Genomic DNA, 25910 nt, shown 5'->3' on the forward strand with positions numbered 1-25910 from the left:
CACCACCTGGGTGCTGGGCCCGGCGTGAGTATGTCCGGGGCACCACCTGGGTGCTGGGCCCGGCGTGAGTATGTCCGGGGCACCACCTGGGTGCTGGGCCCGGCGTGAGTATGTCCGGGGCACCACCTGGGTGCTGGGCATGGCGTGAGTATGTCCGGGGCACCACCTGGGTGCTGGGCCCGGCGTGAGCATGTCCGGGGCACCACCTGGGTGCTGGGCCCGGCGTGAGCATGTCCGGGGCACCACCTGGGTGCTGGGCCCGGCAGAAGGCCCTACAGGGGAGGCAGAGCTCCCTGTTCTCAGGGTGTTTGCAATGTTGGTAAGGCAACGAGAAACAGCCAGGCTGCAATTTGATTGTCAGTCACAGTCCTTGTATCTGTCCGGCACTTGGTCATTTTTAAAGACCTACCAGGGGTCAGTAGTTGGACTCCTTCCACAGCAGGTGAGATAATGCCATTGGACACAGACGGCACTTACTGTATCGTGTGGTTAGCAAACTGGGCCCTGCCGTTAGCACGGAGGCTCAGCACCAGCTGGGCACAGCTCCAGCCGCGTGGCCTCCTAAGAGCACTTCACCTCTCTGGGTGTCGGTTTCCTCATCTTCCAAATGGAGGTGATGAAAAGAGCCACCGCATTTGCTGGCCTGTAAGGCACATGGCCCCGTCTTTCCTCCACCCCCCCCCCCCCCAACTACTGCACCCCATGAGCCCATATTCCAGGTGGAAATGAGAGGTAGAGAGAGAACGCAATGGGTGGTGCTGCCCCCTAGTGGTGGAGGTAGGTAATTCAAAACTTCACAGCAAAGATAAAAGTACCATTGCCTTCTGGTAGTAGTGGCCGTTGGTAAATGTTTATTTTGATTGATTATAGAGTTGGAGTTATTTCTTCTACTTTCCAGATTCACTCTCTCTCTCTCCCTCTCTCTCTCTCTCTCACACACACACACACACACGCACACAATTTTTAATGCTATCATTTTATACTCTTGAAAAAATTAGTTATTACTGAATACCCAGAAATTATGACTTTCTACTCACATCCAATATATATAGTCTACTGTATTTATAATAATAAAATATTAAATAATAAAATTATAAAATAATATTTTTCCATATGAAACCTCACTAATATCACCTTTTAATACAGATAGTAAAAAGACTCGATTACTTCCCCTTCTTCCAAATTTTACTCTACTATGAATGTGAATATTATTATATTTTGTTAGTAACAACAAACCTAATAAAAAATGTCTTCACACTCAGTTCTTCACCCCAAGATCAGAGCTCCTGCCTCTCACCTCCAGGTTTGCATGTACCCCCTGAAGTCCCCAGTGTGCTGGGTCAGGGCGCACACGGGACCCGCCTGGGGACTTAGACTTACAGCTCTGACCAGGAAGGGGACTCTCACCCCTGGGGGAGGGGTGAGCCCTTGGGATCTGAGTAATGAAAACCCTCCCCTGTAATTCCAGTTGGTCCCCTTGAGAGAAACCATGGCTCTGAAGCAATAGATACAAAACCCTGAAGGAATGTGGCAGGATTCTGAACAAAAATGATGAGGGATAAAGATAACCTTTCCTAATCCTGCTAGGTTTAAAATCTGCCTTCACCTGCGTCTTTTTACTCATCATGGCAGCCCCTCAAGGTCCATGGCAACCTCATTTTATGTCACCTTGGGAGACGCTTAGATTCACAGGTACACTCACCTGTCCACCCTGCATCTTCACCTTAGACACGGGTCTCCTGTGCTCCGGCCCATACCTCGGAGCCACCCTTGACATCTCTCTGACTCTCATGCTTCCCCTCACCCCCGCACATCCTGCTGCCTGTACCATGAACATGTATCTGGAAAATGATCGCTCTCACCTGCCCATGACTCCAGCTCACCATCACATATACCTGCATCTTGCAACAACCTCCTACCTGCCCTTCCCCTCCTCACTCTGGCCCCTCAGCCTGTTGCCCATAGAGAAGCCAGGCTGGTGCCTTTAAGATGTACATCAGATCAGATTGTGCTCTAAACCCATCTTCCTCAGAGTAAAACCCTAAATCCTTAGGTAGCCTGGCTAATGCCCAGATCTTCCCCAAACTCCAGGCAGGCTCCCAGTCCTGCCTTTCCCTCTTTTCCCCTGTTATCTGTAGGGACCTCTCCTTCCTCAGGGGCCCTCCCCAGCTTCCTTCTAAGGTTCACCCTTCCCCCACTCCCTCGGGTCTTTGTTTTCCTCTGCAGCATGAGGAGCCCTTAGCGTAGCACCTTTGGTTGGTTAGGATTCCTTCTTTAGTGTCTGTCCGCCTTTCTCACTCAGGTGTGGGGCTCAGCTTGTATCCCCAGGGCCTGGAACAGTGTACAGAGTGAGTGATGGACGAGTCCTGAATGAGTGAATGAATGAATGAATGAATGACTAGGTTCCAGGATAACTTTCATTCAATGTCTGAGACGATGTCCCTGTCCTCACCCCATCATGGTTTGGGGACAATGAGGGACTCATTTCAATGGGCCTTTCCCTGCCCACACCAGCCCTGGGGAGGGGAGTACAGACGGACCGTGGTGTACAGATTGCGCTCAATGTCTGCGGACCCCAGGCCCGCCCTTACACATGCTTTAAAGACAAAAATCTAAACCAGAACAGAAACCATTGAATCCTTGAGCTTTCTCCTCCCATTCACCCTGTCCTCCTTGGAGTAGGGAGTCGTTTATAAAACTCAGCCCCGTGAGGTTTGCAGCTCCTTGAGGTTTTCCTGAATGTTCTACGTGCTGCATGGATGAGCGTCCTCTCCACGCTGGTGCCAGGAGGCCTGGGAGGTAAACGAGTGAACCAGACGAGGCCTGTGCCTGCCCGGCGCTGACAACTCCAGCCGGGAGACAGACAGACACACACGCATGGATAAGCCGGGGCAGAAGGAAGAGCCAGCTAAGCAGAGCTGACAGCACTGTGCTTGGGGCCAGGAGGGTCCATGACATCAACTCTCGTTGGGTCGGATTTGTAACCACCACTGTTACTCATCTAAAAATAATGATGTCTGTGGGCCTGCCTTCTTGGATATCAAAGGGCTGTCTTTCTGCTGCCAGAATTAATGATACAAGAATTAATGATTGTGCTTGTTGGTGGCTGAGAAGGGCGTGGGCTCTTCCAAAGGTGGGGAGGTTTCATATTCCTTTTCTTTTTTTAACATATATTTTTACTCGAGGCCTGGTGCACGAAATTCATGCACGGGAAGGGTCCCTGGCATCTCCCTTTCCCTGGCCACCTGCCACCACTGCCGCTGGCTGGGGCGGGGGCGGCCAGGGGGAGAGGCCTCGGGTGGTTGGCCAGCCGGCCCCACCCCCTGGTTGAACTCCCGGTTGAAGGGACAATTTGCATATTAGGCTTTTATTATATAGGATTATTGATTTTTTAGAGAGGAAGGGAGAGGGAGCGAGAGATAGAAACATCAGTGATGAGAGAGAATCATGGATCGGCTGCCTCCTGCAGGATCGGGGATCGAGCCCACAACCAGGGCATGTGCCCTGACCGAGAATCGAACCGTGACCTCCTGGTTCATAGGTCCATGCTCAAGCACTGAGCCACCGCAGCTGGGCCAGAGGATCTCTTTAAAGAACCCCTCTGCCCCCAGGAACCCCTCTGGCAAAGCATGACGGCATGTGTGACAATCCAAGTCGCGCTGGTCTGTCTCTACCCAGGCTGCCACTCGATGCTTAACAGCTGGGAGGGACCGTCCTGACGCTTTTCAAAGCAGAGCTGTGTTCCAGGTCTGTGGTGAGAGTCACAGACAGGGCTGGCATCTCACCCGTACGGGCACATGGCGGGATCCAGGTACCCCACACCAACCGCGCGAGGCCCTCCGTGGGGTTTCCTGGGGCCTGTGTGGCCTCTGCATGGCCCGCATGTCAAAGGCTGCTGGAAAAGGTGGTGGGCCAGCATTCTCCAGTCCTGCTTTCCGTTGTATCCCAATAGGCCCGGGGCCGCCTTCCCACCCTTGTCAAACACATCCCAGTCACAGGGCGGCAGGGCTATTAGGGCCAACGCTGAAGGTAACCATGGACACAGTAGGAAGTGGGCGTCTGTCTTTGGTGGTGCCTCCTCACAACGTCGGCATGTAGGAAAGTGCCCACGGGCGGTCAATCCTGTGGGTAAAGTGGGCCGGGCTTTAGTACACGCCTGCATTTAAACACACGTGTATATCTTTTTATCAATTTCAGAGAGGAAGGAAGAGGGAAAGAGAGAGAGAAACATCAGTGATGAGAGAGAATCATGGATCGGCTGCCTCCTGCACGTCCCCCACCTGGGAGTCAAGCCTGCAACCCGGGCCTGTGCCCTGACCAGGAATCAAACCGTGACCTCCTGGTTCCTAGGTTGACGCTCAACCCCTGAGCCACGCCGGTCTGGATGCTTCCTGCTTCTTGAGCCGTGAGCGGCCTTGTGAAATAGCTGACACATTAAGTAATCACTTGATTGTTGTTTTCAGCCATGACATTCCCGGGGGGTATACCCTGCAAATAAACCAAGCTGCAATTCTTACTTGCATAGCACATCCCTAGATCAGTCCTATTTTAATTATTTTATTCTGATCGATGTAAGTATATCACTATCAATGGAGTTACTTTGAAGATTGCAAAAAAGCACAACACCCCCCCTCCCCATCCCCCTGCCGCTGCTCCCAAATTATCTTCTATCTAAAGATTGTCACCAGGAATATTTAGCCCTCCACTCTTTTTCTATTTTTTCTTTCTTAACAAAATTGAGATCCTACTGGGCTTACTGCTGTGTAATCCGCCTTGATCTCTGAGTCCGTGGGGAAAATGTTCCCATGGGAGGAACCGTTTTTCAATGTGATTTTTAATGGCTGAGCGGAAAATTTGTGTTGCGGATATACGATGATTTATGTAGCCAATTTCATATTGTTTGAATATTTACTTGGTTTCCAAATTTTCTGCGTTATCAACACTTCTTGCAATCAGAATCCTCGCCCATAACCAGTAGCTCATATTTCTGATTATGTTTTAGGATGCATATGTGCAAATGAAATTGTTAGGAATAAAGTTTATGTACATTTTCCGCGCTTTTGAACACCGGGAAGTTGCTTTGTGGATTAGCAATTTTGAAACTGACAATTTTTCCAGTATCCTCTCAAATACTGAGTGTTATCGTTATTATTTTAAAATCCCTCCTTTTTTTTTTAGCTATCATTTATCTGGTCTGTCAGGCACTACTAAATGCTGACAAATCTACGAAGTGAAGTATAATGATTAGGTATGTCTTACAAAGAAGGAAAATGAGTGTGGTTAAATTCTTTACCTAAAGTCACACATGAATTTGAATCCAGGTTTGTCTGACTCTGCCCTCTTAACTCATCTAATATGCTGCCTTTTGGTAGTTAAAAATGTGTTATTTTTAAAATTGTGTCTCGTTGATGGAGAGGGGAGGAAACAATTTTCCGTGTCTGAAAAACATGTGCAAGGCTCCTTTTGAGAGGTGCCTATTCACGTCTTTTGGCAATGCTTTGATACAAGGTTCACATTTTTCTCATTTATTTGTAGGTGCTCTTTATATATTAAGGGCATTCACCTTTCACATTTGTTACTCGGTATTCTCTCAGTTTGTCATTTTTAAGAATTTCGTTTAGGCTGCTTCTCTACTTACACATTTAAAAAAATAAAGGTATACTTTAGTGAAGTGACTAAGCAGCAATAGTCTCAGAGCTTGCGAAACTTCAGCGCTGGGAAGAACTTGTGAGGTTCTTTAAGGTTCACCTTAGGAAACAGAGAACTGGAGGACACGGAGACTATTCCGCGTGGTAACCCAGCAGCACAGTCCACTTCAGGAACAATGGCTTGTTAGCTCGCGCCCTGTGTATCGTATGGGTGGAGGAATGAAGCGTGAGCAACCGAACACATCAGCATTTCAGAAACAGAATCTTGTGCCTTTGGTTTTCCACATCCTTTGCTGATGAGTAGGTTTACTTCATGATCCAATGAGACCACCCCGGAGAATATCGGAACTGGACATTGTAGATCAGACGGCCCCGGGGAATTCTTTAAAAAATGACATCTTAGGGGAGAGCCCAATATCAGCCTGTGTTTGCCTTCTGTGCAGGCGCCGGGCGAGTCTCACCCGGAGCAGGGCATGAAGCGAGCGAGCGGAGAACATGCCCTGTGGTTCTGTCTCCCGCATGCGTTTGCATGGCGTTGGCCACCTGTTAAATGGCTCCATCCCCTACCCGCTTAGTGACATAAACCTTCACCTGTCCTCCAATATTTCCCGCTGGGTTTAATGCATGGGAAAGCAGTACATGCACACAGCGATGCATTCACAGCGGATACTTTTAAAAATGTAGAGTCCATTTTTTCACCCGCCCTTTCCCCAGTCTGCCCAGTTCCCATCCTCCCTCCAAGAATGCATTTTTATTTATCTCTTGTGTGTCCTCCAAAATATAGATTTTGAAAGTAAGTATGAATTTATTTTCTTACCTCCCCCCCCCTCTTAATAAAATACTGCCCCTTGATCTTTTTCACTTCATATGTTGTGACAATCTTTTAATATCAGTACACAGGAACATGTCTCAGTTTTGTTTGTTTTTAAACAAATGCATACCATTTCCTCGTATCACGGGCATTTGGGTTATTTCTGCTCTTTTGCTGCTGTGAGCTGTGCTGTAATGGATAGTCTTGTGTTGATGTCATTTCTCCCAGGACTTTATATAGGTTTTCAGAATTACAATGTCTGCATCAAAAGGCTTCTGCGTGGGTGATTCTGATGAGTTTTGCCAGTTTACCCTCCATGAGGGTTTTACGACTTATTCTCACAGCGATGATGTATGAGGCGTGCTGATTGCCTGCTGCCCTGGACAGCAGAATGTGCTGGGAAGCTTCTGGGCTTTTGCCCATCTGATCGGTGGAAGTCAGTAGCTCGATGCATGTTCAATAAAAGTCACGTAGGCTTTCCTATTGGGCAGCTGGTCTTTTTCATATCTAGTCTCGTAAATAGTTTTTACTTGGATTTGGGTTGTTTTTGGCTCTTGCAGCGTGTTTTTTTAAAAATTTAATTTAATGTATCAATCTTTACTTTTATGACATCTTGGTTTTGAATCATAATTAGAAGGATCTCTGACCTTCCGAGGTGATACAGAAGTTGGCCAATGTTTCCTTTCTGGAACTTTTATGAATTCATTTTAAAAAGGTAAATCTTTGATTGCGTTTTCACTGTCCAGGTGTGAGGTGCGCACAACTTTATCAGTTTTCCTTCTTCCCATGGATCGGGCCACTGTTCCAGCTTTGTCCCCCGAACGGCCCATTGTGTCCGTGCTGACTCCAGAGTGGTGGCAGCATTTTAGGGTAATTTGGGGTGAAGTCAGTCAATTCATATTTCCCCCCAGGAAACAATACATGGCTTGCTGTCTCCCTGGTCTCAATCCAGGAGCGGAGCACAGGGGTTCTCCTCTGGGTTCCCCCCGCCCACTGGGGGTTCAATCGCACCCCCAGGTCTTGGCTGCACTGGGCTGGGGGAGGCTCTGCTGATCTTGCTGGCCTCAGCCCTCTTGCTCCTGACGTCTGGGATGCACCTTGTAATACTCCAGTCTCCAAACCCGAGGTTTCAGGGCTCAAGACGGCCTCTCTCCAATTATTATGCTTTTGCCTTTGAGTTTCCAATGTCCATTTTGGAACTTGAAAGGGTCTCTTTCTCTCTCCCTTCTGCACCCCGAAGCCAGTCACCTAGAATGCTGGTACCGCTGTCAGAGTGTGTAGGTTTTGGGGAGCAGGGGGGACAGAAAATACTGGGCAAAGAGGCTGGGTCAATATTTCTAACTATGGCTTCCTCACGCCACAGCTCACACACGGTTCCTGGGAAGTACTGTTTGGGAGCTTGAGCTATTTCCCCCATTTGAGGCTTGTTTATTTGTTTACTGATTTATCTATTAAATCCTCCCCCGAGGATCTTTTCCCGTTGATTTTAGAGAGAGCGGAATAGAGAGGGAAAGATAGAGAAAAACATCGATGTGAGAGAAACACATCAATTGGTTGCCTCCTGCACGCGCCCTGACCAGAGCCGGGCCAGGGAGGAGCCTGCAACTGAGGTACGTGCCCTTGACCGAAATCGAACCCGGGACCCTTCGGTCTGCAGGCCGACGCTCTATCCACTGAGCCAAACCGGCTAGGGATTTGAGGTTTATTTAGTGGAGCAGGGATGGCCTCATTCCAGTCCTGGTCCGACCGGGTCACCTTGGGGACACTGGGTGACTTCGCCTCTTGGAGCCTCAGTTTCCCCCCCTCTGCAAGATCTCCTTCCCGGGCTGTCTGTGAGAATCTGAGCGTGTCACCAAGGCACAAGTGCTTTGTCAGGCTACAGGCACGAGGCCCACGGAAACCACTGTCATCTTCCTGCTCATCACCGACACCCACCCGGGCCCCCGTGTTCCAAACGCCCGTCCGGCGCATCTGCTCCGACACGTGACAAATGCCTCTCGGAGACGTCCTTAATTGCGCCTTAGCTCCCTCTCAGGCCTGATTCATTTCTGATCTGAGCGGCAACAAAGGGGGCTTTTATTGCCGAGGCTCATTTCTGGAAATTAAATTTCCATTTTCAACACTAATGCTACTGTAATTCGCCGTGGTTTCTGTCTCTTTTTATTGTGTCTGACAGCGACCGGCCTATCGGCGTTAAGTGGCCACATGCGAGTATGTAAATGTCCAACATAAAAAGACATTTTTGAAAAGCAGGGGGGAGGGGGAGTGGCGGGGGGGAGGGGGAGGAAAGGAAAACATTTAAAGTAGGAAATTAGAGCAGTTACTGGATCCCACGCCGTGGTTAATGAGTGCGCAGAAAGCAAACAGCGCCTGGCTCGGGGACCCCAGCGTTCCCGCCAGGGCGACACTCCTCCTGTTTTTGGAAGGAAATCAGTAATAGCCTCCACACCGGGAGCCTCCAGTTGGCATTCTTCAATGCCTCCGGGGAGGACAGGGTTTCTGGTTTCAAATCTGTTAAAAATTTCCTTAAAAGACGGGTTTTGTTCGGAAACCCAAACAAAAATTAGCATATTGGGAATATATGCAGGTCATGTGCCTGCCCGGTGCGGGAAGATTTCATCAAGCGTGGCTTGCAAAACATGAGCGGGTGCCCGAGAAGCTGGGTGGGACTCGGTCACTTTGGCCCAATTAGGTAAAATCTCTTACACGCTCCACACCCCGTCTTTATGAAGTATCGTGGATAGGACATCTGGCCAAATGCCCGTCACTGTGTTAGAAGCGGCCGTGCCAGTGTGGGGAGTGGGGCGACATCTTCATTGGCTTCCTCTTGTTTTTCTGTCTTTTCTGAAATTTTTATAATAGGAGAATATGGTTTTAGAAATAAGAGAAATAAAAGGGGCACAAGACACAGCAGAGTACAAACTCATAGTTTTGCTTTTTATAATATAACTAGGGGCCCAGTGTACGAATTCATGCACCTTGAGAGGAACTGTGGGCCACGAGGCTGCGGTGGGCACAGGAGCGGGTCTCAGCTCATCCTCCGCTGCCCCATCCGGCTCCTCCAGCCACGGCCCCCAGTGCCATCTGCCGGTGGCCCTGCTCCCCCTCCCACCGCTCCCATGCACTGACAGCGCTGGCCCCGCTCGCACCTGTTGACTGTGCAGAGTGATTGGGACCATTGCCTGCAGTAGGTGCAAGAGGCAGCTGCCAGCCCTGATCGCCCCTCAGGAGCAGGGGGAGGTGGAAAAGCCCTGAGGGGCAATTGGGGCCGACAGCCGCCTCTTGCACCGCTGATGGCACAGAACGATTGGGACCGGTGCCGAGTGCCGGCAGTGTGTTTGAGTGCTGGGCGGGACTGTGGCGCTCGGGAGCAAAGAATTTTCAGTAACCACCAGAGGCTCACCCCAGTGACAGTGACTGGTGCCCTACCTTGGTCTGGTGCCCCCGTTCACCTGCTCCACCATCCTGCCGTGGCCGACGCCCACCATGTTCTGCGTGCACCCCCTGGTGGTCAGTGCATGACATAGCAACCGGTTGTTTGCTTGTTCCACCTTTTGGTCTATTTGCATATTAGGGTTTTATATATATACTAGAAGCCCAGTGCATGATTTAATCATGCAAGTGTAAGCTGTCTGTCTGCTGGTCGGCAGCTCCGAAGTCCCTGGGCCCCTAGGGCGAGGCGGGGCGGGGGCATGGTCCTCCTGCGGCCGGAGCCCAGGCAGGGGTCTTGCCTTTGCCTCCTGCCCAGGAAGGCTGGGGCCGCTGCCACGTGCTCCTGCGGCCCAACTGCCGCCAGACTCCTCCCCGCGGAGGCGCGCCGCCTGCCCACCCCCCTACCCCCCCCCCCCGCGCCCCCCCCCCCGCCGCCTCCAAACCTTCAAAACGCCGGCTCCTGCCCCAGAGGCCTGTCTGTGCCACAGCACAGCCATGGCGCAGACGCTGAGCTCGCGTTGCCAGTGGCAACGCGAGCTCAGCGTCCTGCCGGCCCAATCACCACCCCAGCCACCCCGAGTCCCGCCCCTGTGTCACCCGCTGGCCCAATCGTGGGCGTAGCGGAGTGATGGTAATTTAAATATTACCTTTTTATTATGTAAGATAGATTCCCGGTACACAGAATGCGACTTGAACTCAATTCAAATGAACACAAATGCTTTTACTGAGCACCTACTAAGTGTGACATTGTGCTTTCCTTCTGTCTCCAGTATTCATCTCTGTTTTTTCCTTTTACAGGTGAGTCTTTCTGAGTTTTTCTTTTTTACAGGTGAGTTTTTCCTTTTACAGGTGAGACCAAATGGCCGTGGGAAACTGGTTTGAAGGTAATATAGAAAACTATGAAACAACTTTAAAGAAGCCTTGCCTCCTTCATGCAAATACTGTATAAGCGAGTGTGTGTCTTATTGTAATGTGCTAAGTGTTGGAGCTATCACTCCTAAAAACATGCCCTGGTTGTGGGCTCGATCCCCAGTAGATAGCGTGCAGGAGGCAGCCGATCAATGATTCTCTCTCATCATTGATGTTTCTATCTCTCTCTCTCCTTCTCCCTTCCTCTCTGAAATCAATAAAAATATGTTTAAAGAAAGATTAAAAATAAAAAAGTGGTTCTCTAGTGATCTCCTCCCACTCCCCAGCTGGGCAACCCTCCATGCTGAGAGACTGACCCATCTGACCACAGGATGCCCCTGGGGAGCTGAGCAGAGGAGGCAGTGAGCGGGCACTGCTCCAGCGGCCCGGCTGCCATCCGAACGCTGCGCAGCTGCCTAAATATTTTGCCTCCCGGTTCCTCCCCGCAGCTGCCCAGGCTCTGGTTCATCTTAATTAAAGGGGCTCTCTCATTCCGCCTCTGGCATCAGTGGGTGCATCCCCACCCCTTGACCGAACTGGATATTAAATTCCTAGGTTTGGCGGCAGTTTTATTTGGACTTGATTGTATTAGTGCAATCATAGTGGGAGCATTCACATAGGGATCATAATAATGAACGTAGTCCTGTGTATACAAACCACTTCAAGTTTCAAAGGTACTTTCACCTGCATGAATCCATTTGCAGACAGAGAGCCCATCCCCATGCTGCCTTTTCTCTTTTCCTTTCATTGCAAATGTGGTAAACAGTTATATTTCATTAAGAACACCAACGTTGGCCCTAGCCAGTTTGGCTCAGTGTATAGAGCAGCAGCCTGTGGACTGAAGGGTCCCGGGTTCAATTCTGGTCAAGGGCACAAGCCCAGGTTGCGGGCTTGATCCCCAATAGGGGGCGTGCAGGAGGCAGCCAATCATTGATTCTCTCTCATCATTGATGTTTCTATCTCTCTCTCCTCCCTTTCTCTCTGAAATGACTAAAAAAAAATCTACACTAATAAAAGAGAAACATGCAAATTGATTGTACTTCCACTATACCCACAAGCCATGCCCACCAAGCCAATCAGGAGTGAGTATGCAAATTAACCCAACCAAGATGGCTGCAGCCACGGAGCGAGCAGGAGGCTTGGGTTTCCTTGGCAATGGAGGAAGCCAAGCTTCCCTCCCGCCCTGGCTGGCCCTGGCCTCCGCTCAAGGCTACAAAGTTTCAATTATAGAAGATAAATAAATCCCAGATACCAGGGCCTCCTCTTGGGTTGCCGGGGGGCGTGGCCAGCCTGCAAACCACCACAGGCCCCTCGCCCAGGCCGCCCCATGCCCCAAGGGAATCCCCACCCTGATCTGGGACACCCTTCAGGGCAAACCAGCTGGACCCCACCCATGCGTCAGGCCTCTATCCTATCTAATAAAAGAGTAATATGCAAATTGACCATCACTCCAACACACAAGATGGCTGCCCCCATGTGGACACAAGATGGCTGCCACAAGATGGCCAGCAGGGGAGAGCAGTGGGGAGGGTCCAGGCCTGCAAGGGAGGGCAGTTGGGGGTGATCAAGCCTTTAGGGGAGGGCAGTTGGGGGGGACCAGGCCTGCAGGGGAGGGCAGTTAGGGGCAATCAGGCTGGCAGGGGAGCAGTTAGGCATCAATCAGGCTGGCAGGGGAGTGGTTAGGGGGTGATCAAGCTGGCAGGCAGAAGTGGTTAGGGGCAATCAGGAAGGCAGGCAGGCAGGCGAGCAGTTGGGAGCCAACAGTCAGACATCCCTTGAGGGGTCCCAGATTGGAGAGGGTGCAGACTGGGCTGAGGGACACACACACCCGTGTACGAATATTGTGCACCGGGCCTCTAGTATATACATAAAAAGAACACCAACTTTGGGCCCAGGCTGCTATGGTTTGAGTCTTGGCTCCGTCACTTACTAGCTGTGCGTGCTTGGGCCACGTTAACACTTACCATTGCCAGTCATGTTCTTGACTGCAGACCGAGGGAAGACAGACACTGAGTTTCTCCTTTTCCAACGGTCTCTGTGAACCTCATGGTGCCCTGGTGCCCAGCAGATAGCCTGGCACACAGTAGGGATGTTATACATGCTCACTGGTGAACAAATGCTCTCTCTAGAGGACCAAGGCCCTCTCCAGTCCACATCCAGGAACAGTTCTGCCTAAACCATATGCCGTGAGCCTCTAGCTCCTTGCCCAAGCCGGGAAAGGCCCCCTTCGGTAATTTTCTTCTCTCCCCTGCAAACCCAGAGCTCGTTGGCAGTAATTTATGCCTCTGGATTTATAAAGGGAAAATCAAGAGGGAAGGGAATCACCCGGGGTCACCTAACCGAGCACGATGCTCTCCCTTTCTCAGGTTCAAGGTAGGTCCTGGAGCTCCTGCTCCCCTGACTGGGGCCCCAGGATGAGCGTAGGAGTCGCAGATCTGAGCTGAGCTGTAGCCTGAAGCACTGAGCCCGGCAAGATCAGCCAGTCCCCAGCTGACCCTGTCACACGGGAAGTGCATCCCTGTGGCATGTCTCTGGGAAGACGTGGCCGCTGCTCACTCTGCATTACATGGTTGGTCATAATAGACTGAAAGGCATGCCTGGCTGTCTCTTCATCAAGCTCAGTGGCTCTGGGCTCTGCAGGGACCACCACAGGCGTGGGGATCTCGTGCATGAGATTAGGTGGCAAGTGTGACTCGGCACTGAAGAGTCCACGTGGACTCAGGTTCACACCCTGGGCTCTAGCCCCAGCCCTGCCTGGCATGAGACTGGGTCCTTACACCAGTCCTTGCCTTCACCAGGCCTCAGTTTCCTCGTGTGGGAACAGGTCTCCTCCAGCCCCAACATGCATGCAATTCCAGGTGACCGAAGACTGGGAATGGCACCGTGCATAACTTTATATTGAAAAGGGACAATAGGTAGAAGTAGGAGGCTTAAATCTCTCTCTCTCTCTCTCTCTCTCACACACACACACACACATACACACACACACACACACACACGCACACACACACACACACACACACACACACACGCAAAGAGCCACACCTGGAGAAAGACCTTTTAAAATCCAGGAGTGCATTCTTGGGAGGGGATTGGGTTGCGACAAACAAGTCACATAGAAAAGGCCCCACCAGAGGAGCCGGATGCGGTGACACGCTGGACCTGCCACTTCCTTTGGACCCAGCAGCCCTTGAATTACCCCAGGCAAGGCTCCTTCTGGATTTCCTAAACCACCGAGCTGTGGCAGGTGAAATGGTGGCTTCTGGAGCCACACAAGCCTGGGGGTGAACCTGGAGTCCTACACTTCACAGCTGTGTCACCTTGGGACACTGGCCTCCCCTCCCTGGGCCTCCTCCACGTCCTCACGTGTAAGATGGGAGACTAGGGACTTAGGCACATTCAGTTCTGACTGAGATCCAGGCCCGATTTTAATAATTTTGCTGGAATTAGTGGCTCTGTGCTCACAACAGCCCCATGGAGCAGGTCAGTGTCACCTCCCCCATTATACAGATGGGAAAACAGAGGCTTGGGGAAGTTAAGTAACGGCCAGAAGGTCGCACAAGGAGCAAATGCAGGGATCTGAGGCAGCACAGCTCCTAACCTCTACCCCACTTCCCTGCCTTAGAGAGAGAAGGTTAAACAGCTCCAAGGAGTGCCTGGTGCCCAGTCAGGGCTCAGAACATGCTAGAAAAAGACCTAAATTACAAAAACCAAAACACCTGGGAAAGCCACACTGTTCTGTAGCCTTTGGGTGTTGCACACACTAGCCTGGCCGGGAAGAGTTTTCTTCTTCACCTCCCCCTGGGCTGATCCCAGAGGCGGAGATTCGGACTGGGTTTTGCTCCATCCATTATTATTATCATTAATTAATTAATTAATTAATTAATTAATTTATTTATTTTTGTTGCAGCCAAGGATGGCTGAGGGGGGCAGGTGTTTCTGTCGTCTCTCATAATGAACGTCCCCAAAGGGCAGACATGAATACCAGTGCCAACCTCAGCCCTGGTCCCTTGGAGGGAAGCCATTAGATGGTGGCTGGCACAGAGCAGGGCTTCTGTTGGGGTGCACTGCCTGGAGAGGAGGTCTGGTTCCCTTTCTGGCTCCCCCTGGGCCAGATGGAAGAAAGAACTCCCTAGAGAAAGGCCCCTCTGTCACAAAGCTGAGGCTGGACGTGGGGCCGGGAGGAGGCTCCCTGCTGTTTCTGAGCATCCCTGGGCACCACCCCCCAATTCCCCCCCCCAACTCCCCCCCACACAGGAGGGGCCATCCTGGGAGAGATCCACACTGTGTCCTGCAGAGGGGTCCAGGCAGAGCTCGAGTTTCGGGGTCAGATGGTGAGCAGGGAAAGAATCACATCCAGAAGCTAATTAGTTTAAACTGTTGCATCACAGGAACTAAAGGCAAGTTTCAAGTAACCAATACCCCAAAAGAAAAGAAAAGAAAGAAACTCCCCACTGGAATTAGGCTAATGCCAGAATGAAGAGAAGTGAAAGAATAATAACATGCAATTTACAGGTCCATTTCTCTTTATTACCCGAGACACAGATCTGCTCATTCCTTTATTTGTATAGTAGAGGCCTGGTGCACGGGATTCGTGCACTGGTCGGGGGCAAGGACTGCGGGGATCGGCTCGCTGTGGGAGCAGCCGCTCATCCCGGTCAGCTGAGTGGCGCTCCCACTGTGGAAGCGCACTGACCACCACGGGACAGCTCCTGCAGTGAGCGTCTGCCCCCTGGTGGTCAGTGCACGTCATAGCGACTGGTTGATGGGTTGTTCTGGTTGGTCTGCTGTTCCGTTCACTGGGTTTTTATTATGTAGGATTCACTCCTTCACCCAGTGTGGGATCACCCCATTGCAGCCCACACCTGTGCGGAGGGCAGGAGCAAAGCCGGGGAACTTCCTCCCTCAACGTGCAGCTTCAGCAGACATTTCCTGAATCTTGTCATCTGAAAATCTAGAAATATGCTTTTCCAAAAAACAAATGTTAGCCTACATACACATCTTCTGTGTTGGGTCTTACTGATGTTTTTAGTTTAAATGACATATACTATAGAGTTGGGGAATCTGCTATTTTTATAATGCTCAGGGCCTTAAAACATCTAAATCGGACCAGCATGGATTGAATGCCAAGTGCCAAGTATTGTGGGAGTTACTGTCAGGCCTTCAACTGATCAGATGAGGCCCACCCAGGTTAGGAAGGGCAATCTGCTTGACTCAGTCTATCAATTCACATATTCGTCTCATCCCAAAGCACCTTCACAGACACACCCTAAATAATGTTTTCCCAAATATCTGGGTACCCTGTGGCCCAGTCAAGTTGACATAAAATTAACCCTCACAGCTATTAACACAGCTGTTTCATTCTGGGCCACCGTCTCAGGCCCAGAGGAGGATGCTGCTGGGAGAAACAGGAAGCAGAGACACCTGGGGAAATAGTGAAGCAGGTGAACAGATCTTGCCAAGGCAGATGAATGGAGACAAAAAAAGAGGCATGATTTTGAGCTTTTGAGGTCAGAGGGTCAGTGGTGGAAGTTTGGTGGTACCATTAACAGGATTAATTAAAGCAATCCGCCTACCCCTCAAAAAAAAAAAAAAAGAAAAAAAAAAAGAAAGAAAGAAAGAAAGAAAGAAAAACCAACCACAAAAAAGGTTTAAGGAAGAGAAAATAATGAATGAGTCTTCAGTAGGGTGATCATCATCTGGTATGTCCAGGACAGTACACACCTGGTTGGATGGGTGGATGGGTGGGTGTTTGAGTGAATGAAAGTGTCATGAGCCCTGAAAGGTAATCTATAATAATAAAAGCATAATATGCTAATTAGACTGGACAGCCGAATGACCTTCTGGATGTCATTCCGGATGTCCTTCCAGACGAAGCATGGCAGTGGAGGTTGAGGCAGAGGCAGTTAGGGGCGATCAGGCAGGCAGGCGAGCAGTTAGGGGCAATCAGGCAGGCAGTCAGAGTGGTTAGGGGTGATTAGGCAGGCAGTCAGAGTCGTTAGGGGTGATCAGGCAGGCAGTCAGAGTGGTTAGGGGCAATCAGGCAGGCAGGTGAGCAGTTAGGAACCAGCAGTTGGTCCCGGATTGCGAGAGGGATGTCCGACTGCCAGTTTAGGCCCGATCCTGCAGGGCCTAAACTGGCAGTTGGACATCCCCCAAGGGGTCCTGGATTGCAAGAGGGTGCAGGCTGGGCTGAGGGACCCCCCCTCCCGTGTACGAATTTCATGCACTGGGCCTCTAGTCCATTCATAATTCAGCATTACTCGGATGTGTCTGTTAATTCCTCCCAAGATTCAGAACCGGCATAATCCTAATAAGGGTTCATTAAGAGTTCCTAGCGGATTCGAATCTGAGACCTTTCAGAGAATTAATGATCATTTGCTGTTCAAGATGCAACCCAAGTCCCCAGGAGAAGTTGTAATCTCTGAACCGAGGGCCTGCTTTGCGCGGTCTGAGCCTCGCTGACCTGCTGGTCCTCTCCGTGGCGGCGAACGGTGATGGGAGTGTGTGAAGCCACTGCTGGGAGAGGCTCCTGGCCTCAGGCACGTCCTAGCTGCCGCTTCCCCGGCTCACCCTCTCTAAGCAGAGATGGGATCACAGGACAAGTGGTGCCTCTAGGGCGTCGGTAGGAAATGTGCTCCCCTGTGAAAGGGTGTGTGGCTTTGAAAAGTATCTACTTTCTAGGTGGCCTCAGAGGCCTCGGGGGCCTCACAGAGCAGAGACGGCCTCGATCGATGTGGAAGGGGGCCCTGCTGAAGGAGGCCGGGGACACAAATCTTCCACAATCTCTTTTCTCCCAGGACCTCAGCGTCCTCTCCACCATCATCTGCGGCTTCATCTATATAATCGACTTGTCCCCGGAGCGCCAACCCTTTGTGAGGAGCCGCCATCGAGGAGGATTGAAAGGCGTCACCGTAGACGGTGGTCTGTCACTGGGTGGAGCTGCTGGGGAGCCAGGTTTCATCAGAGGCCACATCAAGCCTGCGCACCTCCCGTCCTTCAGTGTAATTTGATGAGAAAGAGAGTTGTCACCTGTGGGGACCATTAGCAATGTCACCACCATAGTCGAGCTCTCCTCCATCGGGGCGCGTGGTAGGTCTGTATTTCCTCATCTGCTAACAGTGCAGCCATGGACTTGCTTTGGCCAATGGAGTGTGAGCAGAAGTGACCCGCATGAGGTCATAGGAAGTACCAGGGAAAAACAACAGTTGGTAAGTGTTTCAAATGATCACCCACAGCATTAGCGATTACTCCAATTGTTATTGCTATCATCATCACCGACGTATTGACTTACGGCTTCTTCTATTAATACGTGAACTCCCTTCACCCTATGCTCCCCTGTCCCAATAATACCCATTTCACTAAGGCTTGGCTTTTGCCTCACTACCTCAACACTCTCTTCTGACCACCAGCTCACATATTTCTTCCTTCCTCTCAGCTCTTGTCTTGACTATGATACATATGCACACATATATTTTCAATAACCTTTTCATGGGCATCGATCTCATTTTGTTTTCTTATTACGGTTATCTATTGCTGCAGTTACTTCCCAAATTAGCTCTGAGAGCAGTCCTGTATCATGTTCATGGGTTTGTGGGTCAGGAGTTTGGAAAGAGTAGAGGGTCTCAATATGTCTGGGGTCTCTTCTGGGAAGATCCTCTCCCCCTCCCCAATGTCAAGAATGGGGGTGACCTGATGGCTGGGGCAGATATCTTTACCCCCACGTCTGGCATTTGATGCTGACTGTGGCTAGAACACCTATCTATGGCCTCCACATGTGGATCACATGTGGATTGGGCTTCCTCCCATCATGGCAGCATCAGTCTTCTTTTAAAAAATATATATATTTTATTGATTTTTTTACAGAGAGGAAGGGAGAGGGAGAGAGAGTTAGAAACATCGATGAGAGAGAAACACCGATCAGCTGCCTCCTGCACACCCCCTACCGGGGATGTGCCCGCAACCAAGGTACATACCCTTGACCGGAATCGAACCTGGGACCTTTCTGTCCGCAGGCCAACGCTCTATCCACTGAGCCACACCGGTCAGGGCAGCATCAGTCTTCTTACATGACAGCTCAGGGCTCCAAAGGCAGATGCCCAAATGGAGCCGGGCAGGGGCTCTATCGCCTATCATGAGCGAGCCTGGCTGTCACGTGCCACTTCCACCCTAAGTCCTGAGCCTTCCCAGACTCAAGGGGAGACACGTAGACCCCACCTCCCAATGGGAAGTGTCAAAGGCCCACTGTAAGAGCGTTTGGGGTGGGACGGATTATTTACAGCAAACTCTGGAAAATGCCATCTGCCACAGTCCTAGAAACTTTCCCTCTGGGCTGGAGACCGTGACTCCATTCTCTCCGAGTCTCTCCCAGCCCCATTGCACAGCATCTTGACGATCATACACGCTCAGCAATGCTTATGGGTTGATTAACTGGCCATGATGGAGACAGCCACGTGGCTATTACTGGTGAATACAACTGGAGTTGCCCAGCATTTTATAATGGACACAACACTCAGCTACGGGCATCGTTCTCAGATCATTTAACCTCCACAGGAGCCCTGTCAAGGAGGTGTTGGTAGCCGCGTTCAGTTCCCCGAGGCCTCGGGGAGTTTAGACAACTCGTCTCGTGTCAACACAGCTGGCAAGGGACGGATCTGAATCCAGGATTTGCCTCCCCGTCCCAGACTCGTCCCCACGGAGAGTGGCACATGCCCAGTTGAAACAAAGGTGGAGAAAAAAGGGCAGGTAAGTGCGGCTCTCCAAATGTTTGTCCTGCAGGCTCTGCCAACCCCTAATCCAACATCTGCAGGCTGTTTCTGCTTCCTGCCGTGCCCCTTCCAGAAGGCGCCGTCACGAACCGGCTCCGAGTTCAGTGTCGAAAGCCGGGCTCCTGGTAACCAAAGATGGTTGGCAAATGGTCTTTGAACAGACTTGTCTCATGAAATGCCGGGTCGGTTTCACAAGTGCATAAAATAACAACGGAATCAAAGACATAAACACGAACAAGGCCGTGATCGGCACAGAGCGGGGCGGGCGCGGGGAAGGCGGGCGGCTTCGGAGGCCCTCGCCCCTCCTGTTTTCTTTGCCGGCGATTCCAGCGCTCCGGCCATCTGTTCCTTGTTGTGGGCGGTTAAGTGAAATGGGCTGCCAATACAAATAGCCCCACTTGAGGTTTGTTTGCATAAATTGTTTTGAAAGCTTCATGACGAATTTTCAGGATTACTTGCAGTGGTAGGGACCTCGCTGGAGGCGGAAATATAAATTTAGAGATGCCAGTTGGAATCTATTAATTTGCTCGCAGCCCATCACCCTGGCTCTGCTGCTCGACTGGCTGTGTGACCTTGGGCAGGTGAATTAACCTCTCTGGTCTTTAGTTTCCTTACCTGCTCAATGGGAGGTGATAGGTATAAGTAGCTCCCTTATGGGATTATGGATACTAACCAAGATAATGGAGGCAAAATGCCCAGCACAGGAACTGGCAGGTGTACGTGCTCAATACATGGAAGCGACTGAGGTCTTCTTGTTGAAATGAGAAGAACAGCCCCATTTGGCGCGCAGAGTCAGCCAGCTCTGGGGTTGCGTCCCAGCGAGGTGACCTGTGGTCTGGGTGTCCTCGGGAAAGTTGTTTTTTTCTCTCTGAGCCCGTTTTTAAATTCGAGGGGCAGGGCTAACCCTAGGTCTTGAAGAACACAGGAGGCACCGTGAGTGAAGCCTGCGGCCCTGTGTTGAGTACTCACAGGGGTGGCGCTGCTAGTACCCACAGCAGCCACGCTGGGCTCCCTCTGGATGCGTCTGAGCCCTCTGCTGCCAGGTGCGGGTGGTGGGGGGGGGGGGGACGCCCGTCTGTCTCCCGTGCTTGTTCTGAGCGTGGCTGGAGCTACCGGAGCAGTTTGCTCAGAAGCAGCTACGTGGGCTCGTCGGGAAAGAGTGATTGGGCCAGGAGCCAGGGTGGGGGCACATGGGTGTCTGAGGGCCCTGCAGGGGCTCTAGCAGGGAGACATTAAACCCATGGCCTGTGCGTGTTCAGGTGCTAAAAAAGAAGATGCTCAATGGAGGGGAAGAAGGAGGGAGGGAGGGAGAGGGAGAGGGAGAGAGAGAGAGAGTGAAATAGGGACACAGAGATGGAGATGAGAGAACGGAGGGAGAATCCCTGCCTGCCCATCGCTCTCGGGGCCTGAGGACCAGGAAGGGACCGGAGTCCAGTGCACTCGGACGCTGGGATGTACACACCCAGGGGCCATCAGACGAGGCGGCGGCCCCATCTCGTCTCCGAGGCACCAGCTGACCATCTGCCTCCAGCCTGGCACCCTGGCAGGCCCTTCCGGCTTCCAGGGGTCTGACCCGCTCTTTCATGTTCCGGCCCCAGGGCCCCTTCCCCTAATGTGGACCAGAAGCTGCCCAGATGGAGCGGAGGGCCGGGGCCCTGGCAGTGCCCACCGGGGCATTCCTGCCGATGACAGTTCAATCGTCGGGGCCCCTGGTCTTCATTTACATCACAGACGCGAGCGTCCTCCTCCGACGGCCTCCCCCAAATGAAGGCCAGCTGCCTGGCCATCAGTGCGAGGACGGCCCCGACTTCCAGCGCAGCCCCGCCGTCCGCCTTGACAGACTGCGGTGCTTAATGATGTTTTATTGTGTGATTTCACCACACCCTCGCGTGCTTCCCTTATTTTAAGCTAATGGACGAAATCTGGACGCGTTTGCTGGAACAAGCTCTGTTTGAGTACGGAGCGGAGCAGGTCCATGAACGCTAGGTAAAATCGGAGGTTCCGACGGCAGCTGACCGCACAACGGGCTGCACTGTGATGTGGTCGGTCCGGCAGCCGTGGCAAGGCATGTCTGGGACTTGGCTTGTGTTGTAGGTAAGTCCTTGAGGAATATCCAGTTAAAAAGATGACCCAAAGGAGATTTCATCCTGGTAGGAGCTATCCTAGATAGAGCTAGAGCTAGAGCTAGAGCTAGAGCTAGAGCTAGAGCTAGAGGTAGAGGTAGAGGGAGAGAGGGAGAGAGGGAGAGAGGGAGAGAGGGAGAGAGGGAGAGAGGGAGAGAGGGAGAGGTAGAGGGAGAGGTAGAGGTAGAGGGAGAGGTAGAGGGGTAGATAAATAGAGATAGAGATAGAGGTAGAGATAGAGGTGTAGATAGAGATAGAGATAAATAGAGATAGAGCTAAATAGAGATACAGATACAGGTACAGATGTAGATGTAGATATAGATTTGGATATAGAGATATAGATATATGTATAGATATAAATAAGAGCTCAGAGCCTTAATGGAGGGCCAGTGGGCACGATTATTGGCCCACTGTGTGTGCACTCGGCTTTGTGCAGTGGCTGTGAGGGGAAAAGGTGGTTTTGCCTCCTAGGGGCCCCTGGACACTGTCTGGAAACATCTTCCGTTGTCACAGCTGGGAGGAGGGGGGTTGGGGAAGCAGCCAAATGTCCCTCCATGGATACGACAGCTCCCCACAGCACACAGTAACCTGGCCTCCACGTCAGCGGTTCTGCTACCGAGACACCCTGCTGTAGAGGACAGGGAATGGGAACGATGACACGTAGGATGCCGACGGGCAGGTGGCCAGGTCGAGGGGGGCAGGCTGGTCCCTGATCCATTGCATCGTCAGGGACAGGGCCTCTGACGAAAATGGGCCTCCCGGGGCGTGCAAGGCAACGGGCCTGCAGGCGGAGGGTAGGACCCCCAGGACAGTGTGTGTCAGGGTTGCCTGAGCTTAAGGCTGCTGGAGGGGGTTGGGAGGGAGTGAGAATTTAGGCCTGGGTTTGGGAGCTAGGGCTCGGTCCTCCTATAAGCAGAGGGGAGCCACGGAAGGCTTCAGAAAATGAAACAAAAAGATCTGAGACGAGCTTCGGACAGACACGAAGGGCAGCGATATGTAATAGATGGACATCCTCCTGGGGAGAGAAAGCTAGAGGAGGGGTGCAGCCTGCAGTGTTGGGAGGGGCAGGTCTGAGGAGCAGGCACAGCACAGGGGTGTATGCACGGGGTGCGGAGGAATGGAGGAGGCCTGTGCCATCAGGCCACCATCTCCAGGTCCCTCTTGAGTGGGCCCCATCTGGGACCTCCTCCCACCTGCTTTACCATGAAACTCCCCTCCATCACTTGCCCAGGCGGCCCTGAGGTCCTGCTTTTGTGTCCCGAAAAACACAGCGTTGTTCTTTAACGCTATAATTACTTCTTGTGTGGTGGCCATGGAACCCAGAGAAAGGGAGAGTCCACGGGAGTCCCTCCTGGGGATCGAATGCCGATGACTCCCCGAGAGCAGAGAACAGGGGTGTAGGGACTGGCTGTCCAGGTGAAGGCCCCGCAGTCTGGATGCCATTCTGGCGAACACCTGGAAGGCTGCTATGGGAGGTCAAGTGCACAACACTGAGAATTAGCTGGTCTGAGCCCTCGTGCCTCTTGCTATGTGTGGGCAGTCAGCATGCATGCCTGTCTCCCAGGCTCCTCAGCATTAGAATAGCTTATTCCCTCCCCTCGTTGCATTCAAGTTCACATACAAGTGGTGATGGGCTCATCAAATATGGGCGAGGGCCGACAGGTTTAATTTACTACTAAAATGTTTCTCTCGTAGGTCGATTGTGTAAAAGGCAGTGCGTGTGGCCGTGACGCGGGGAGCCTGCGGGCTTGCCCTCGGATTAGGAACTTGACATTGCTCCCTGGTACGTGGGTGACCTTCAGCTAAAGAATGAAAGGCCCCTGATCTTTACGTCAGCGGTGTTAATAGCACCACCTTGCAGGGATATTATGAAAATGAAATGACTTCGTCAACGGAAAGTGCTTCATAGCAGCCGGCAGAAAACATGTGCTCAATACAACGCTCAGTGCCCTGGTCATCACCATCGTTATTCCCATTCGTGTCTTCTCTGCTCTTCTGCCTTAGGGTTTGAGAGGTGGCCCTTCAAACCAGTGGTGTGTTCTGTGTAAAAGATGCTCAAAGATTAGACACAGACGGTAATTCTGGCCTCAGCTCTCAACACGGTCGTTTCTTCTTCTGCTGTTTTAAATGTCATGGGTTCTTCTCCTTCTTCTTCTTCTTCTTCTTCTTCTTCTTCTTCTTCTTCTTCTTCTTCTTCTTCTTCTTCTTCTCCTCCTCCTCCTCCTCCTCCTCCTCCTCCTCCTCCTCCTCCTCCTCCTCCTCCTCCTCCTCCTCCTCCTTCTTCTTCTTCTCCTCATTCTCCTCCTCCTCTTCCTCCTCCTCCTCCTCCTCCTCCTCCTCCTCCTTTTTTTAACAGAAGGTTCAGTGTATGGAGTTAGCATTTCCTTGAACCCCACCCTCCCAGCTCTGTATCTGATATGCGGGGGCGGCACCAGGACTCAATCAGCTGGGTAGAAGCAGCCACTGTCGGTGGAGGGCGCAGCGGGCCTGGGCAGCACACAGGGAAATGCCTTTGGTTATGCCCAATAAGTATAACAAACTGAAAAAGGAAAAAAACCCACCTCACTTAGACAAAGAGATTTAAATGCGTGTGTTGTGAAGGAACCTGGAATAACTTAGAGGAGGGAGATGACAAATAGACGTTTCCGGAAGATATTAGCTGAAGCTTCGACGACGGATGGAAGCCTTCCGAGGGCTCCCGGTAGGAGGAGGCTTGCCGCCTCGGTCTCATCGTGTGGAGGTGACATCCGTACATGACAGACACAAGCAGTGATGGACGGCCAGGGAGGGGGTGAGGATCTGCGGGTTTTATTTACTGGTCAAATGTTTATTTCATGGGCTGGTTATTTAAATGAGTGGCTAGAATGCAAATCAGCTGACAAAAGCCATCTTTCCCCTCCAAGATGAAATGCTTGAATCCATCACCTAAGGGTTTTGGAAACCTGGGGTGACTGACTGTCGGGGTGAGGTGTACACAAAGGTGAGAGAGTTCCTGACATGGAACTGGGAATGGCCAGCTGGCCCATGGCCCTCTCCTAGGCACTTTCCCCCGCTGTATCTCATTTAAATATATTTTTATTATTGACTAGAGGCCCGGTGCACAAATTCATGCACAGGTGGGGTCCAGCCGGCCTGCCCCGATTGGGGCCAATCGGGCTGGGATGGCCGGGCAGAGGGGCCACAGGAGGTTGGCCATCCAGCTCAGCCCCTGATCGGTGTGTGGAGTGGGCAATTGGGGGCATGGCTGGCCTTGGGAAGGGGCCATGGGTGGTTGGCCAGCTGGGCCCACCCCCTGGTCGAACTCCTGGTTGAACTCTCAGTTGAACTCCTGGTTGAGGGGACAATTTGCATATTAGCCTTTTATTATATAGGATTTCAGAGAGGAAGGGACAGGGAGAGATAGAAACATCAATGATGAGTGGGAATCATGGATTGGCTGCCTCCTGAACGCCCCCCACTGGGGATTGAGCCTGCAACCCAGGCATGCGCCCTGATGGGGAATCGAATCCTTGCCTCCTGGTTCATACATCAATGCTCAACCACTGAGCTACCCCAGCTAGGCCGGCTGTATCTCATTTAAATCAACACAGGACAAACTTGGGTGTTGTTATGATGGACTGCCTTTGTGCTAATGCTGTCAGCAGTCCGATGGCAAGATATTGCCAGCTACGTGTGTGGAAACCCTCCCAACTTGACCTTCCTTGAGTCAAGTAAGCCCTGTGTGGCCCCACCGTGGGTCTGTGACCTCCCTCGGCCACTGGGTGGCGCTGTGCCACAGGGCTGGGCCACAGAGAGCATTTATCTGGCTGTTAAAAAACCCTGCCTCTTAAGGAAAACAGTGGGACATGACAGTTGTGGGTAACTACTCTGACGACGGGGGCCTTAATTATAATGCAAACCTTGTCAGAAAGATGATGTTTACTGTAGGAGGCACTTGACATGACTAACTTTCACATGCGAGGAGACATTTTAGATCCAGTTTCAAACCAAATGAAAAGAAGACGACGCGAAGGAAGGCCAGTGGAGCCACATGGACATTCCGGACCCATAATCGCCCAGATGGTGATAGCCTGAGATGGGATGCGGTCGTGTTGTGGGATGATGGATGCCAGGATGGGTTCTTCTACCCCCTTCTTCTTCTTCCTTGCCTTTTCTTTTTGACAGCTTCCCCCCGACCCCTCCCCTCTTCCAAAAGCCACACGCACACACACACAAAAAG

The sequence above is a fragment of the Cnephaeus nilssonii genome (assembly GCF_951640355.1).
Source record: "Cnephaeus nilssonii genome assembly, chromosome: 20".
In the NCBI taxonomy this organism is placed as follows: Eukaryota; Metazoa; Chordata; class Mammalia; order Chiroptera; family Vespertilionidae; genus Cnephaeus; species Cnephaeus nilssonii.